Consider the following 13,472-nt stretch of genomic DNA (forward strand, 5'->3'; position numbering starts at 1 on the left):
AATGTTTCAGGTGTCTTAGATTTGGCCATCTGGCGCAGCATTGCAAGAGTGGAGCGAAATGTTTCAAATGCGGACAAGATCACAGCAGAGATGTTATCTGCTCAGGGCTGGTCTGTGCTAACTGCAAGGGGGAACATGCTGCCACCCACCCGCAGTGTGAGGCCAGGAAAAAAGCGTTCGCCATTCAAAAGTGTATGACACTGGAAAACCTAACTAGAGCTGAGGTCAGGGCTAGATATCCGATCCTTTTTGATAGAACTGCCCCTGACCCAAGGGATCAAGGGGAATTTCCTAGACCCAGTTGGCAATCTAGCCGCCCCCCTGAATTCTTGAATAACAGCTTAGAGTCCGCCAGGGAAATTCACTCTGTCACCTCTTTCGCGGAAGTGACCAAATCCAATAGGGTTGCCGCCCGGAACGCAGAGGCGGCCAAGGCAGCAGCCAACATGGCAGAGTGGAAGAACTCAATAAATTCAGAATACGTCCAATTGAGCGAAAAATTTGTGAGATCTTCATCTGTGGCATCTTCTCTGGCCCAGGATAAGCTAAACGCACTAGGAGCCAAACTCACAGCGTTCCTGATTGATCCAAACAACATCATTAAAAGGGATTCTTTAGCGAATAAATTTATTAAGGAAATTAGAGAATTTGTCAATGCTTCCAACGCAGAACTAGATAGGTGTCAGATTGCCCAAGGGATGGCAGATGGTTCTCAAAACATCCAACAATGAAGATTCTTCAGCTAAATATTCAAAGTCTGACACACAACAACAACAAACAGCTCCTCTCAATGTTCCTAGACAACAACGCAATAGATATTGCCATCCTCTCAGAGATTTGGGTGTTGAACAACGCGGACTGCAGCATTTTAGAATATAACTTTTTCTGCAGGCCCAGAGTGGACGGCTACGGCGGGGTTGGCATCTACGTCAGGAAAAACATTCAATTCAGCATTTTAAAAATAGAGAACGACTTGGAAATTTTAGGAATAAAAACATTAAACCTCAAGAGCAATTTCAATATTTTTAGCATATATGCACCGCCATCAACAACAGTTTCACAGTTTAAATCGGGCACAAAAAAGTTTTTCGAATTCGCGGCTTCGCTTGACATACCCTCAATAGTGGGCGGGGACTTCAACGCTAGGTCTTCTATCTGGGGAAGTCCGATCTGTGATCGCAAGGGCCGCAGCGTTGAGAATTCCACCCGGGAGGCCGGATTTATCTGCCTAAACGACGGTTCGCCAACCTTCTCCAGGAGCCCATCTCAATTCTCCGCTCCTGACCTTTCCTTTTCGAACTACAGAAATGGAACTATTAACTGGCAAGTCCTCAAAACAAAAACGAGGGGGAACGTTGTGAGTTGCTGCGGACACCGCAACTCTACGGTTATACCCGATACTAAGTCAGTATGGCTCTCCTCCGGCAGACGCCGCTAATATTAAACGACACGACAAAGAGTGCGTGCGAGCGAGACAGAAAATCAGTCTGAGCGTGACGTCGGGCGCTGCACAGCCACTGCAAATTGATTTGTTCCTTTTGGCTTTAAAAATTATCTGATCTGATCCAGATTCAGCAATCTGATAGATATGGTCGTTATCTATGATTCTGCGTTTTTAGTTTTCTCGAATCTGCAATATTGTGGATGCAACAGATTTTCGTCCTTTGTGGGGGCGGATGGGGGTGGGGCGAAATTCTGAGATATACGTTTTATAGTGACATCTTAAAGGAGTGTGTGTACCAAATTTGGTTACTCTAGCCTTAATAGTCTCTGAGATTTGTGGTTGCCTCAGATTTTCGTCCTTTGCGGGGGCGGAAGGGGGTGTGGCGAAATTTGGACAGGAAACGGTCAAGGTCCGATATCACAGGAGTGTGGATACCAAATTTGGTTGCTCTGGCTTTTATAGGTTCTGAGATCCTTGAACTCATATTTTGCAATTGGCAAAACCGACCATGAAACCTGTGTGTTAGAGTGAGACAGAGCGAGAAAGAGTGAAATTGTTTTCGTGATTCTGGCTGTAATAATTATACGATCTGGTTCAGATTTTGCACTCTAGAAGATATAGTCATCTTCTACGATTCTGCGTTTTTAGTTTTATCGTATCGTCGAAATTGTGGATGCCACAGATTTTCGCCCTTTGTGGGGGCGGAAGTGGGCGGGGCAAAGTTTTGAAATATTTTTGGAGCAGTGACATATCACAGAAGTCTGGATCCAAAACATCGTTGCTCTAGCTCTTATAGTCTTTGAGCATTAGGCGCTGAAGGGGACGGACAGACGGACAGACGGACAGACGGGCGGACGGACGGACGGACGGACGGACAGACTCGACTCGACTATTGATGCTGATCAAGAATATATATACTTTATAGGGTCGGAAACGATTCCTTCTGGACGTTACACACATCCACTTTTACCACAAATCTAATATACCCCAATACTCATTTTGAGTATCGGGTATAATTACGAACAGCAACCACTTCCCAATTGTATTATCAGTGCAAGGCCTAAATGTCCCCCTCCAAGGCAAGAAGATCCTTCACAACAGAATAGCCCGGATTCTGGGTGCAAGTGATTTCTCAAATCTGGAGCAGCTCAACGAAAGGGTGAAATCCCTGACCTTAAAAAACACGGTCACATTCCCAAGCAAGAACAAGTACGTTGCTAAGAAATGGTGGAACGAGGAAACGGAAAAACTTTTTCGCGTGAGAAACGCTTGCAGGCAGAAATTCTACCTCACCAAAAAATTGGCTGATGCCAGAGCAACTTTAGAAGCTGACAAAAAGCTACAAAACCACGTAAAAAATCTTAGAAAGCGCAACTTTTCCAAGTTCATAGAAGAGGTCTCCTCATCGCCATCTATGTGGAGCAGGGTGAAGAACATATTAAAAATGTCATATTAAAAATGTAGGGAACAAATGGACGTACGAAGATGACAAAAACTTTCTTAATATGGTTAAAGCAACCCCATCCACGTCAAACAGTAGGCCCCCTAAGAAAATTCCTGCCCCTTTGTTAGGACCAGACGACCCGGAACCCCTGGAACTGGAAGAATTCCTGGCCTTCCTAAAAACCAGGAACCCCAATTCGGCTAGAGGCCCTGATGGCATCTCGTTCAGGATGCTTCAAACGCTACCAAGTGGGAAAAAACAAGACATTTTTGGAATTATAATTAAAGTATGGCTGAGTGGCGTCATCCCTGAAGTCTGGCGCAGGATAAAAGTGGTACCCATCCCCAAGAAGAATGCAGACCCTAATTCCTTCCAAAACCATAGGCCGATTTGTTTGATTAACACGCTGTTCAAATCCATAGAGGGGTTGATAAAGTTGAAGCTGGACGAGCACATAGCAAACTGTGACCTGCTGCCGGACAGGTCCTATGCCTTCAGGAGAAGCAGGTCCACGGCTCTCTGCATCAACGACCTTATCAACAAAGTTCTGGCGCTGAAGGCGAGGGGTTGTCAGGTTGTCGCAGCCTGCCTGGATTTACAAAGAGCGTTCGACTGCGTAAGAGTGGACACACTCGAGCACAGGATGAGGGATATGCGGTTCAATACAAGCCTCACGGCTTGGATCTCCAGCTTCCTTAACAAACGAATCCTCATAAAGGGCAAAAGCGAGGTAGAGGTGAACAGAGGTGTTTGCCAGGGTAGTTGTCTCAGCCCAACCCTTTTTAACCTTTACACAGCCGAACTACATGATATTAACAGTCATAACTGCTTACTGTTTCAGTATGCTGATGACTTTTTCATAGTTTGTTTCCACAAAGACGTATCCATTGCGAAACGGGTGCTGGAAGACAGTATAGATAAGTTCGAGGAAAAATGCAATAGGCTAAACCTGTCATTCAATCCGGCGAAGTCTAAAGTGATTTACTTCAATAATCGTAGAACTGCGCTAAATATCTCGCATCAGGGAGTTGAAATCAGACAAGTAGAGCAGATCAAATACCTAGGCAGGACTATCTCAGCAAACAACTCAGCCTCTGGTCACATTGATCTGGCCATCTCGGAATCGAACAGAAATTGTGCGTTTCTCAGATTACTCAGCGGGTGTCACTATGGTGTCAGCCCCAAAAGAGGGCTTATATTTTACAAGGCATTTGTCAGAAGTAGGCTAGAGTACGCGTGCTCATCATTCTGCAACCTGTCCAAATCTGCCTTGGCCAAAATCAAATCCCACTGCAACCATCACCTCAGAAAGTCGCTGGGTCTGATAATCTGCACTCCCGTTCCTATCATATACCACATGGCAGGAGAACTTCCCCCGGACTACAGGATGAGATTCCTGGCGGCGAAAGAGTTGGTTAAGGTGTTTGCATTTAATCTCCCAGCAAGTGAAACAGTGTCAGCAAATAGGGATTTAAACACGGGCTACGCTAAGGCATATCGGGAGTTTGGCAGCATAATAGACAGAGTTGAGGTTTTCGAGAACACAGCTTCATTTTGCAATAAAATTAGCTCCGACTTAGAATTTTTCAAGGGCTCTGCACCCAACAAGCACGCTATAGACCAGGCAGGTATCATGCTGCTCCACGGGGAAAAGAAGGATCAGCTGACGAAGGGGGGTTTTGAAATCTATTACACGGATGGGTCAGTCGCCGATGGGCATTCCAGCGCCGCTTTCCTGCACGATAGGACAGGTTTTTTAGATAGCTATTACACGCACAAAACCCTTTCCTCGTTGTCCGCCGAGCTCCTTGCTATCGAGAAGGCATTGGACCATGCTATTTTGTACAATTTTCCTCGTGTCGCGTTCCTGACAGACAGCAGAAACGGGGCCCTCATTCTGGCGAAGAACATTCAGGATAACTCTATCGCCTACAAAATCAGAGAAAAGATCCAAAAAAATCCACATCTAAGAACTGTAGAGGTTCACTACATTCCCGGACACGCTAACATCCCTCAGAACACTACAGTCGACGCAGCAGCCAAAGAAGCCCACAGACGAGGAAAATACACAGTGGTTAAATGGAACCTTAAAGACGCTATGTGCGAAATACACAGAATCCTAAAATCAGAATGGGAGAGAGAATACGCCGAGTTTGCTAGTAGCAAGCACCGTGGTTACTGCTCGCTTTTCCCCTCAACGTCATCCAAACCGTGGTTCCTAAATAAAACTAAACTTAAAGCCATTGACGCTAAAAGAATCAACAGACTGCTTAGCGGTAACGCATTCGATAGGCACACTCTCGCCAAAATGCATGTAGTTCCTAGCAACATATGTGATACATGCGATAGTATCGATAACGCCTCGCATTTAATTTTCAATTGTACAAAGTACAACACAACAAGGCAAAACTTCTAGCCTCTGCACACTGAGCCCATCCCGGGGGAATGGTGGGATTTTTTGACAAATGTGAAACTCCGATTCACACTGCCACCATCCACCATCCACCATCCAACATCCATCAAAAACAGCTGATGCCAATAACAAGTTCATTAAATTTGCGCGGAAGATTTATTAAGTTTATTATTTATTTATTTAGTTTAAAGTACAAGGACATATTTTATGGTTTTAGAAGCGGTTCGGGACATTTTGGGAGAAAGATGTACCAGAAAACAACGAGGCGTTTTTCAAAGAGAGTTTCCGAATGGAGAGGCACTGCTTTGATATTTTAGTGAATCGGCTTGAAGTGCTGCGAAAGAAGGACACCAACTGCCGAGCTGCAATTCCTTTGGAAAAGCGCATCGCCATTGCGCTATACACTTTGGGCTCGTCCTCTGAGTACCGAACAGTTGGCAGGCTTTTCGGTGTAGCTCCAAACAGTGTGTGTAATATCCTGCACGAGTTTTGCAGAGCACTTATCCGAGCCCAGCCTCCTTCATGGACTCGGCCATCTCCATGTACACATGTGAATTTTTGCGTGGTCCGCGCAAATCTTCAATTTTCTCCTGCCATATGTCAACCAGCAGGCACTCAAGCGCGGCACTCCATTTCACCCTGCCGCCTGCTGTTGTTCTCTTGTTTGCTGCATTGTGTAATAATATTATATATTATAAACAATAAAAAACAAATATATCTATTCAACGTACCACTGGAGGGATTTCTGGCACTAAATCCATTTTATTAATAAGTTTTTGTTGTTTGTTTTGTTGTTGTAATAAGTTGTTGTTTTTGTTTTTTGTTAATTTTGTCACAATCATTGTTTACGTTTTCGCAGTGAATACCATTTTTCCATTGTGAATGACAATTATTCAGAGTTGCATTTGAAAACCATCGGCTAACTATCGCATAGAAACGTGCGGTTTAGGAACATCCAAAATGGATGGTGGACTAACTGGGAAATTTTCGGAACGGCAAAACCTTACGGACCATCCCCGAAATGGATGGTGGATGGTGGATGGTCGTCAGTGTGAAAAGCCTATTCAGAACATCATTACGCCTATTGGTCTCGTCGTCGGCTGCGAAGTGGAATCCTTGCCAGTGTCGGCGCTAAACTGTGACTGCAGGACAGCATCAACAGGGCTGAAGCTGGCCGAGGTCCAGTGCATCGTCATTCTGGATGTGGATTACCAATTTCTGTGCAGGTGAAGTGGCTTCGTATCTGTGGAAGAATAAAAAGGTTTTTAGTTTCTTTTCAGCCGCCGCCATCATCTGGATTCTGGAGCTGCCGCCGTCCATCATCAGGTTCTCTGCTGGGGCCGTCATTTGCCTGCGTAGCAGCTGCATTAGCGCTACTGCGGCTGATTTCCATATTGTGTGTTGCAAATGGATTGCGCAGCCAGTTCTCGCGTCTGACTTGGAACAGTATTGTTTGGATGGCTGTCAGGCTTCTGTTGCTGTTTGGATTGTGCTCTTCTATCATTGCGGCATACCTTGGCCTGGCCAGCTTTCTTGGAATGTATGGGTGCGTTGCGATCTCACAGGCAAGTACATTTGTGTGCTGCATTAGCCGAGTGTAGCAGTTCCTGCAGAGTCTGTTATAAACTTCTTCCACAGTTGCTACTTGGAGATCCGCATGCAGTGCGTTGTTTCACACATACCGGGGAGCATTTGTCATTGCTCTGAGAGCTTTGCTTTGGATCGTCTGGAGCTTGGCCATTTGCATGCTTGAAGTCAGTGGCCCCCAGACTGGCAAGGCATACTGCCATATTGGGGCAATCAGCTGCTTATAGAGGAGGACCTTTGGAGGTAGTGGGAGTTTACTGTTTCTGCCGATGATCCAGTCGAGCTTTTTGATCCGGGGCCTTGTTTTAGTGCCAATAGCCGCTACATGCTTATTGAAATTGAGCTTCGTATCCATATGTATTCCCAGGTATGGCATGACGGATTTTTTGGCCACGAGTTGCCCGGCTAACCTTGGAGCTGGAGTGTGTTGCTGCACAGGTGAGAGAGTGTGTAGAACATGAGCAGTTTTTGCAAGACTGATGGTTATTCCCGATTTCTTAGACCATGATAATGCATCAGCCAGGAGCCGCTCCACATTTTCGTTGGCTTGTTTTGGACTTAGGGCAGATACGAGGTATACTGCGTCATCAGCGTACGTTGCTAGCATTTGGGTTGAGTTTGCGTGTCTTGGTGGCTGCGGCATGTCGGCAGTGTAAAGATTATAGAGCACTGGGCCAAGTACGCTTCTTTGCGGCACTCCAGCGGTTATGTTCTTTAGGCTTGAGGTGATGTTGTTACAGCAGACGACTTTGAAGCTTCTGTCTGAGAGATAGCTGGTGAGTAGAATGTATAAATTGTCAGGTATTATCGTTTTAACTTTGCAGAGAAGACCCTGATGCCAGACTCTATCAAAAGCTTCCTGGATATCCATGTACACAGCACTGCAATGCCTCTGCGCTTGGTAGGATCTGAAGTTAACTTGCGTGACTCGTCCGATTTGCTGTTCCGCTGAGTGCTGACTTCTAAAGCCAAATTGATGGATTGGAATAGCCATGGCAAAGCTTTCTTCTTCAAAGAGTCGCTTGAGGATGAGGCGTTCAAAGATTTTGGAGAAGCCTGTAAGCTGGCTGATGGGTCTGTAGGACTCAAGCCTATCACTCGGCTTTCCTGGCTTCCTTAACATAGAGATTTTTGCGCATTTCCAGGACTTTGGGAAGTGGCCGAACTGCAGAGCCGAGTTGCATATCAACAGCAGATACTCGATGGCGGATGTTGGCAGAGATTTAATGACGCGATCTCACAGGCAAGTAAATTTGTGTGCTGCATTAGCCGAGTGTAGCAGTTCCTGCAGAGTCTGTTATAAACTTCTTCCACAGTTGCTACTTGGAGATCCGCATGCAGTGCGTTGTTGCTCACATACCGGGGAGCATTTGTCATTGCTCTGAGAGCTTTGCTTTGGATCGTCTGGAGCTTGGCCATTTGCATGCTTGAAGTCAGTGGCCCCCAGACTGGCAAGGCATACTGCCATATTGGGGCAATCAGCTGCTTATAGAGGAGGACCTTTGGAGGTAGTGGGAGTTTACTGTTTCTGCCGATGATCCAGTCGAGCTTTTTGATCCGGGCCCTTGTTTTAGTGACAATAGCCGCTACATGCTTATTGAAATTGAGTTTCGTATCCATATGTATTCCCAGGTATGCCATGACGGATTTTTTGGCCAGGAGTTGCCCGGCTAACCTTGGAACTGGAGTGTGTTGCTGCACAGGTGAGAGAGTGTGTAGAACATGAGCAGTTTTTGCAAGACTGATGGTTATTCCCCATTTCTTAGACCATGATAATGCATCAGCCAGGAGCCGCTCCACATTTTCGTTGGCTTGTTTTGGACTTAGGGCAGATACGAGGTATACTGCGTCATCAGCGTACGTTGCTAGCATTTGGGTTGAGTTTGCGTGTCTTGATGGCTGCGGCATGTCGGCAGTGTAAAGATTATAGAGCACTGGGCCAAGTACGCTTCCTTGCGGCACTCCAGCGGTTATGTGATTTAGGCTTGAGGTGATGTTGTTACAGCAGACGACTTTGAAGCTTCTGTCTGAGAGATAGCTGGTGAGTAGAATGTATAAATTGTCAGGTATTATCGTTTTAACTTTGCAGAGAAGATCCTGATGCCAGACTCTATCAAAAGCTTCCTGGATATCCATGTACACAGCACTGCAATGCCGCTGCGCTTCGTAGGATCTGAGGATAAATTGCGTGACTCGTCCGATTTGCTGTTCCGCTGAGTGCTAACTTCTGAAGCCAAATTGATGGTTTGGAATAGCCATGGCAAAGCTTTCTTCTTCAAAGAGTCGCTTGAGGATGAGGCGTTCAAGGATTTTGGAGAAGCCTGTAAGCTGGCTGATGGGTCTGTAGGACTCAAGCCTATCACTCGGCTTTCCTGGTTTCCTTAACATAGAGATTTTTTCGTCCAGAGCTTCTTAATTTCCGATTTGAGTTCCTGGATGGTCACAGGTCTGATTATTTGAGCAGCTTCATCTGGACCGTTTTCTTGTAATACTGCGTTAATTTCTTCTCTGTCTTCTAGGGCTGCCGTGATCTTTGGCGTGAAACGTGCTTCCAGGTGCTGCGCAAAGGCCTCAGCTTTTTCCTCCGTAGTTTTGCACCCAGGATCTGCAAGATTTGGAATGGGCTGTCTTTTGATTGTGTTGGTGAGCCGCCATAGTTTCTGCATGCTGTACCTATCAGTTTGGTCGATGTCGTGTAGCAGTCTGTTCATTTGTTTGTCTTTTTGTAGCTTGATCCGTTACTTATTCTGTTAGTCAGCTGATTGATAGTGCGTGCAATGAGGGGGTTGGAGCACCTATCTTTTTGGTTGATTTTGCAGAGAATTCTTTTGATCTTGAACGCTTTCAGCGTTTGCGAGTCAAGATGAAAGTTTTGCGGTCCGTACACTGTGTGCTGGTTACTTGAGGTTTGCGAAGCCAATTCAGCTGCAATATAAATGTTCTTTTCAAGGATAGCCACTGCATCATCTATGTCGTCGCCGTTGTGAAGTTCGGTCTCCAGATGGATTCGCTGTTCTAGGTGAGCTTGAAATCTTCTGATATTTGCATGGTTTGGAATAGCCATGGCAAAGCTTTCTTCTTCAAAGAGTCGCTTGAGGATGAGGCGTTCAAGGATTTTGGAGAAGCCTGTAAGCTGGGTGATGGGTCTGTAGGACTCAAGCCTATCACTCGGCTTTCCTGGTTTCCTTAACATAGAGATTTTTGCGCATTTCCAGGAATTTCGGAAGTGGCCGAACTGCAGAGCCGAGTTGCATATCAACAGCAGATACTCGATGGCGGATGTTGGCAGAGATTTAATGACGCGATTGTCGATACTGTCGATACCGAGTGCCTTTTTCGTCTTGAGCTTCTTAATTTCCGATTTGAGTTCCTGGATGGTCACAGGTCTGATTATTTGAGCAGCTTCATCTGGACCGTTTTCTTCTAATACTGCGTTAATTTCTTCTCTGTCTTCTAGGGCTGCCGTGATCTTTGGCGTGAAACGTGCTTCCAGGTGCTGCGCAAAGGCCTCAGCTTTTTCCTCCGTAGTTTTGCACCAAGGATCAGCAGGAGCTTGCTGCCCTTCCGCCACGTGCCTTCTGACTGGCAGATTTGGAATGGGCTGTCTCTTGATTGTGTTGGTGAGCCGCCATAGTTTCTGCATGCTGTACCTATCAGTTTGGTCGATGTCGTGTAGCAGTCTGTTCATTTGTTTGTCTTTGTGTAGCTTGATCCGTTACTTATTCTGTTAGTCAGCTGATTGATAGTGCGTGCAATGAGGGGGTTGGAGCACCTATCTTTTTGGTTGATTTTGCAGAGAATTCTTTTGATCTTGATCGCTTTCAGCGTTTGCGAGTCAAGATGAAAGTTTTGCGGTCCGTACACTGTGTGCTGGTTACTTGAGGTTTGCGAAGTCAATTCAGCAGACGGCATATGTCGTCGATTTGAAGGGAAATGGGTGGGGGATCCAGTGGCCAGTATGCTTTGGTCGTTTTCCTGGATGCATTTCAGAAGTGCAGCCCGTCTTCTACACGATCTTGCACTGCCCCACCATTGGCTTTTGGCGTTCCAATCCCCAGCTACGATAAATCTGCTACCCAGAGAGTCAAATACCTGTTTAAATTGTGTATCAATCCATTCGTGTGCAGGTGGTTTTTATACCCGATACTCAAAATGAGTATTGGGGTATATTAGATTTGTGGTAAAAGTGGATGTGTGTAACGTCCAGAAGGAATCGTTTCCGACCCCATAAAGTATATATATTCTTGATCAGCATCAATAGCCGAGTCGATTGAGCCATGTCTGTCTGTCCGTCCGTCCGTCTGTCCGTCTGTCCGTCCGTCCGTCTGTCCGTCTGTCCGTCTGTCCATCTGTCCGTCCCCTTCAGCGCCTAATGCTCAAAGACTATAAGAGCTAGAGCAACGATGTTTTGGATCCAGACTTCTGTGATATGTCACTGCTACAAAAATATTTCAAAACTTCGCCCCGCCCATTTCCGCCCCCACAAAGGACGAAAATCTGTGGCATCCACATTTTTAAAGATACGATAAAACCAAAAACGCAGAATCGTAGAGAATGACCATATCTTTTAGACTGCGGAATCTGAATTGGATCGTATTATTATTATAGCCAGCATCACGAAAACAATTTAATTTTTTCTCGCCCTGTCTCTCTCTAACACACACGTAGCATAGGCGGCTTTGCTTAGAGTAAAACATTAGCGCCTAGATCTCAGAGACTATAAAAGCTAGAGCAACCAAATTTGGTATCCACACTCCTAATATATCGGACCGAGACGAGTTTGTTTCAAAATTTCGCCACACCCCCTTCCGCCCCCGCAAAGGATGCAGATCTGGGGATATTCATAAATCTCAGAGACTATTAAGGCTAGAGTAACCAAATTTGGTATCCGCACTCCTGTTAGATCTCACTATAAAACGTATATCTCAAAATTTCGTCCCACCCCCTTCCGCCCACACAAAGGACGAAAATCTGTTGCATCCACAATATTGCAAATTCGAGTAAACTAAAAACGCAGAATCATAGAGAATGACCATATCTATCCGGTTGCCGAATCTGGATCAGATCGGATTTTTGTAGCCAAAAGGAACAAATCAATTTGCAGTGGCTACGCAGCGCCCGACGTCACGCTCAGACTGATTTTCTGTCTCTCTCGCACGCACTCTTTGTCGTGTCGTTTAATATTAGCGGCGTCTGCCGGAGGAGAGCCATACTGACTTAGTATCGGGTATAACTGTAGAGTTGCGGTGTCCGCAGCAACTCACAACGTTCCCCCTCGTTTATTTTTGCAGCTATGGTACACATCTGGATGGAGTTCTCTCTTGTTGGTGCGAGGGAAATGTGCGGGATGTTGTTTCTGTTGTGAAACAACATGTCGAACCAATTTCCATCGCCACCTGCATTAGCAGGGGACAGGGAGGCTGACATGAAGAGAGAACCGTTTTATTTGTTTATACTCTTATAATTAGCATATTTTACAAATTGTTTCGCGCCAACTGCTTATCTACATTACATGTAGTTGCAGAAGTGGCTGTAAATTGGCAGGGTAACATTTCTTACGGTATTGGCTTATTTGGTATTTATTTTTTTTTAGTAGCTATCGATAATTTGGCTAAATGGCAGGGTAACACTAAACTTATTGCTACTTTGTTTACATTGTTTTTGTTTTTAATGATTTCAGGTGGAGTATGCAGCCGTGAAGAACATCATTACGCCTATTGGTCTCGTCGTCGGCTGCGAAGTGGAATCCTTTCGAGTGTCGGCGCTAAACTGTGACTGCAGGACAGCATCAACAGGGCTGAAGCTGGCCGAGGTCCAGTGCATCGTCATTCTGGATGTGGATTATCAATTTCTGTGAAGGGGAAGTGGCTTCGTATCTGTGGAAGAATAAAAAGGTTTTTAGTTTCTTTTCAGCCGCCGCCATCATCTGGATTCTGGAGCTGCCGCCGTCCATCATCAGGTTCTCTGCTGGGGCCGTCATTTGCCTGCGTAGCAGCTGCATTAGCGCTACTGCGGCTGATTTCCATATTGTGTGTTGCAAATGGATTGCGCAGCCAGTTCTCGCGTCTGACTTGGAGCAGTATTGTTTGGATGGCTGTCAGGATTCTGTTGCTGTTTGGATTGTGCTCTTCTATCATTGCGGCATACCTTGGCCTGGCCAGCCTTCTTGGACTGTATGGGTGCGTTGCGATCTCACAGGCAAGTAAATTTGTGTGCTGCATTAGCCGAGTGTAGCAGTTCCTGCAGAGTCTGTTATAAACTTCTTCCACAGTTGCTACTTGGAGATCCGCATGCAGTGCTTTGTTGCTCACATACCGGGGAGCATTTGTCATTGCTCTGAGAGCTTTGCTTTGGATCGTCTGGAGCTTGGCCATTTGCATGCTTGAAGTCAGTGGCCCCCAGACTGGTAAGGCATACTGCCATATTGGGGCAATCAGCTCCTTATAGAGGAGGACCTTTGGAGGTAGTGGGAGTTTACTGTTTCTGCCGATGATCCAGTCGAGCTTTTTGATCCGGGCCCTTGTTTTAGTGACTATTGCCGCTACATGCTTATTGAAATTGAGCTTCGTATACATATGTATTCC

At 45.8% G+C, this 13,472-nt stretch overlaps 2 long non-coding RNA genes across 2 annotated transcripts; both read left to right on the forward strand.

Moving 5' to 3' along the window:
• The first annotated feature begins 7,020 nt into the window (after window positions 1-7,020).
• LOC113566949 lies at window positions 7,021-8,683 on the forward strand. The gene is made up of 3 exons (XR_003409281.1): window positions 7,021-7,131; window positions 8,521-8,591; window positions 8,655-8,683. It is a non-coding gene; the product is annotated as an uncharacterized LOC113566949 (long non-coding RNA).
• A 1,207-nt stretch (window positions 8,684-9,890) lies between these two features.
• LOC113566950 lies at window positions 9,891-10,365 on the forward strand. Its single transcript, XR_003409282.1, has 3 exons — window positions 9,891-9,907; window positions 10,104-10,272; window positions 10,346-10,365. It is a non-coding gene; the product is annotated as an uncharacterized LOC113566950 (long non-coding RNA).
• Window positions 10,366-13,472: the final 3,107 nt, after the last annotated feature.

This window comes from Drosophila persimilis, unplaced genomic scaffold (assembly GCF_003286085.1).
Source record: "Drosophila persimilis strain 14011-0111.01,24,50 unplaced genomic scaffold, DperRS2 tig00001337-arrow-arrow-pilon, whole genome shotgun sequence".
Taxonomy (NCBI): Eukaryota; Metazoa; Arthropoda; class Insecta; order Diptera; family Drosophilidae; genus Drosophila; species Drosophila persimilis.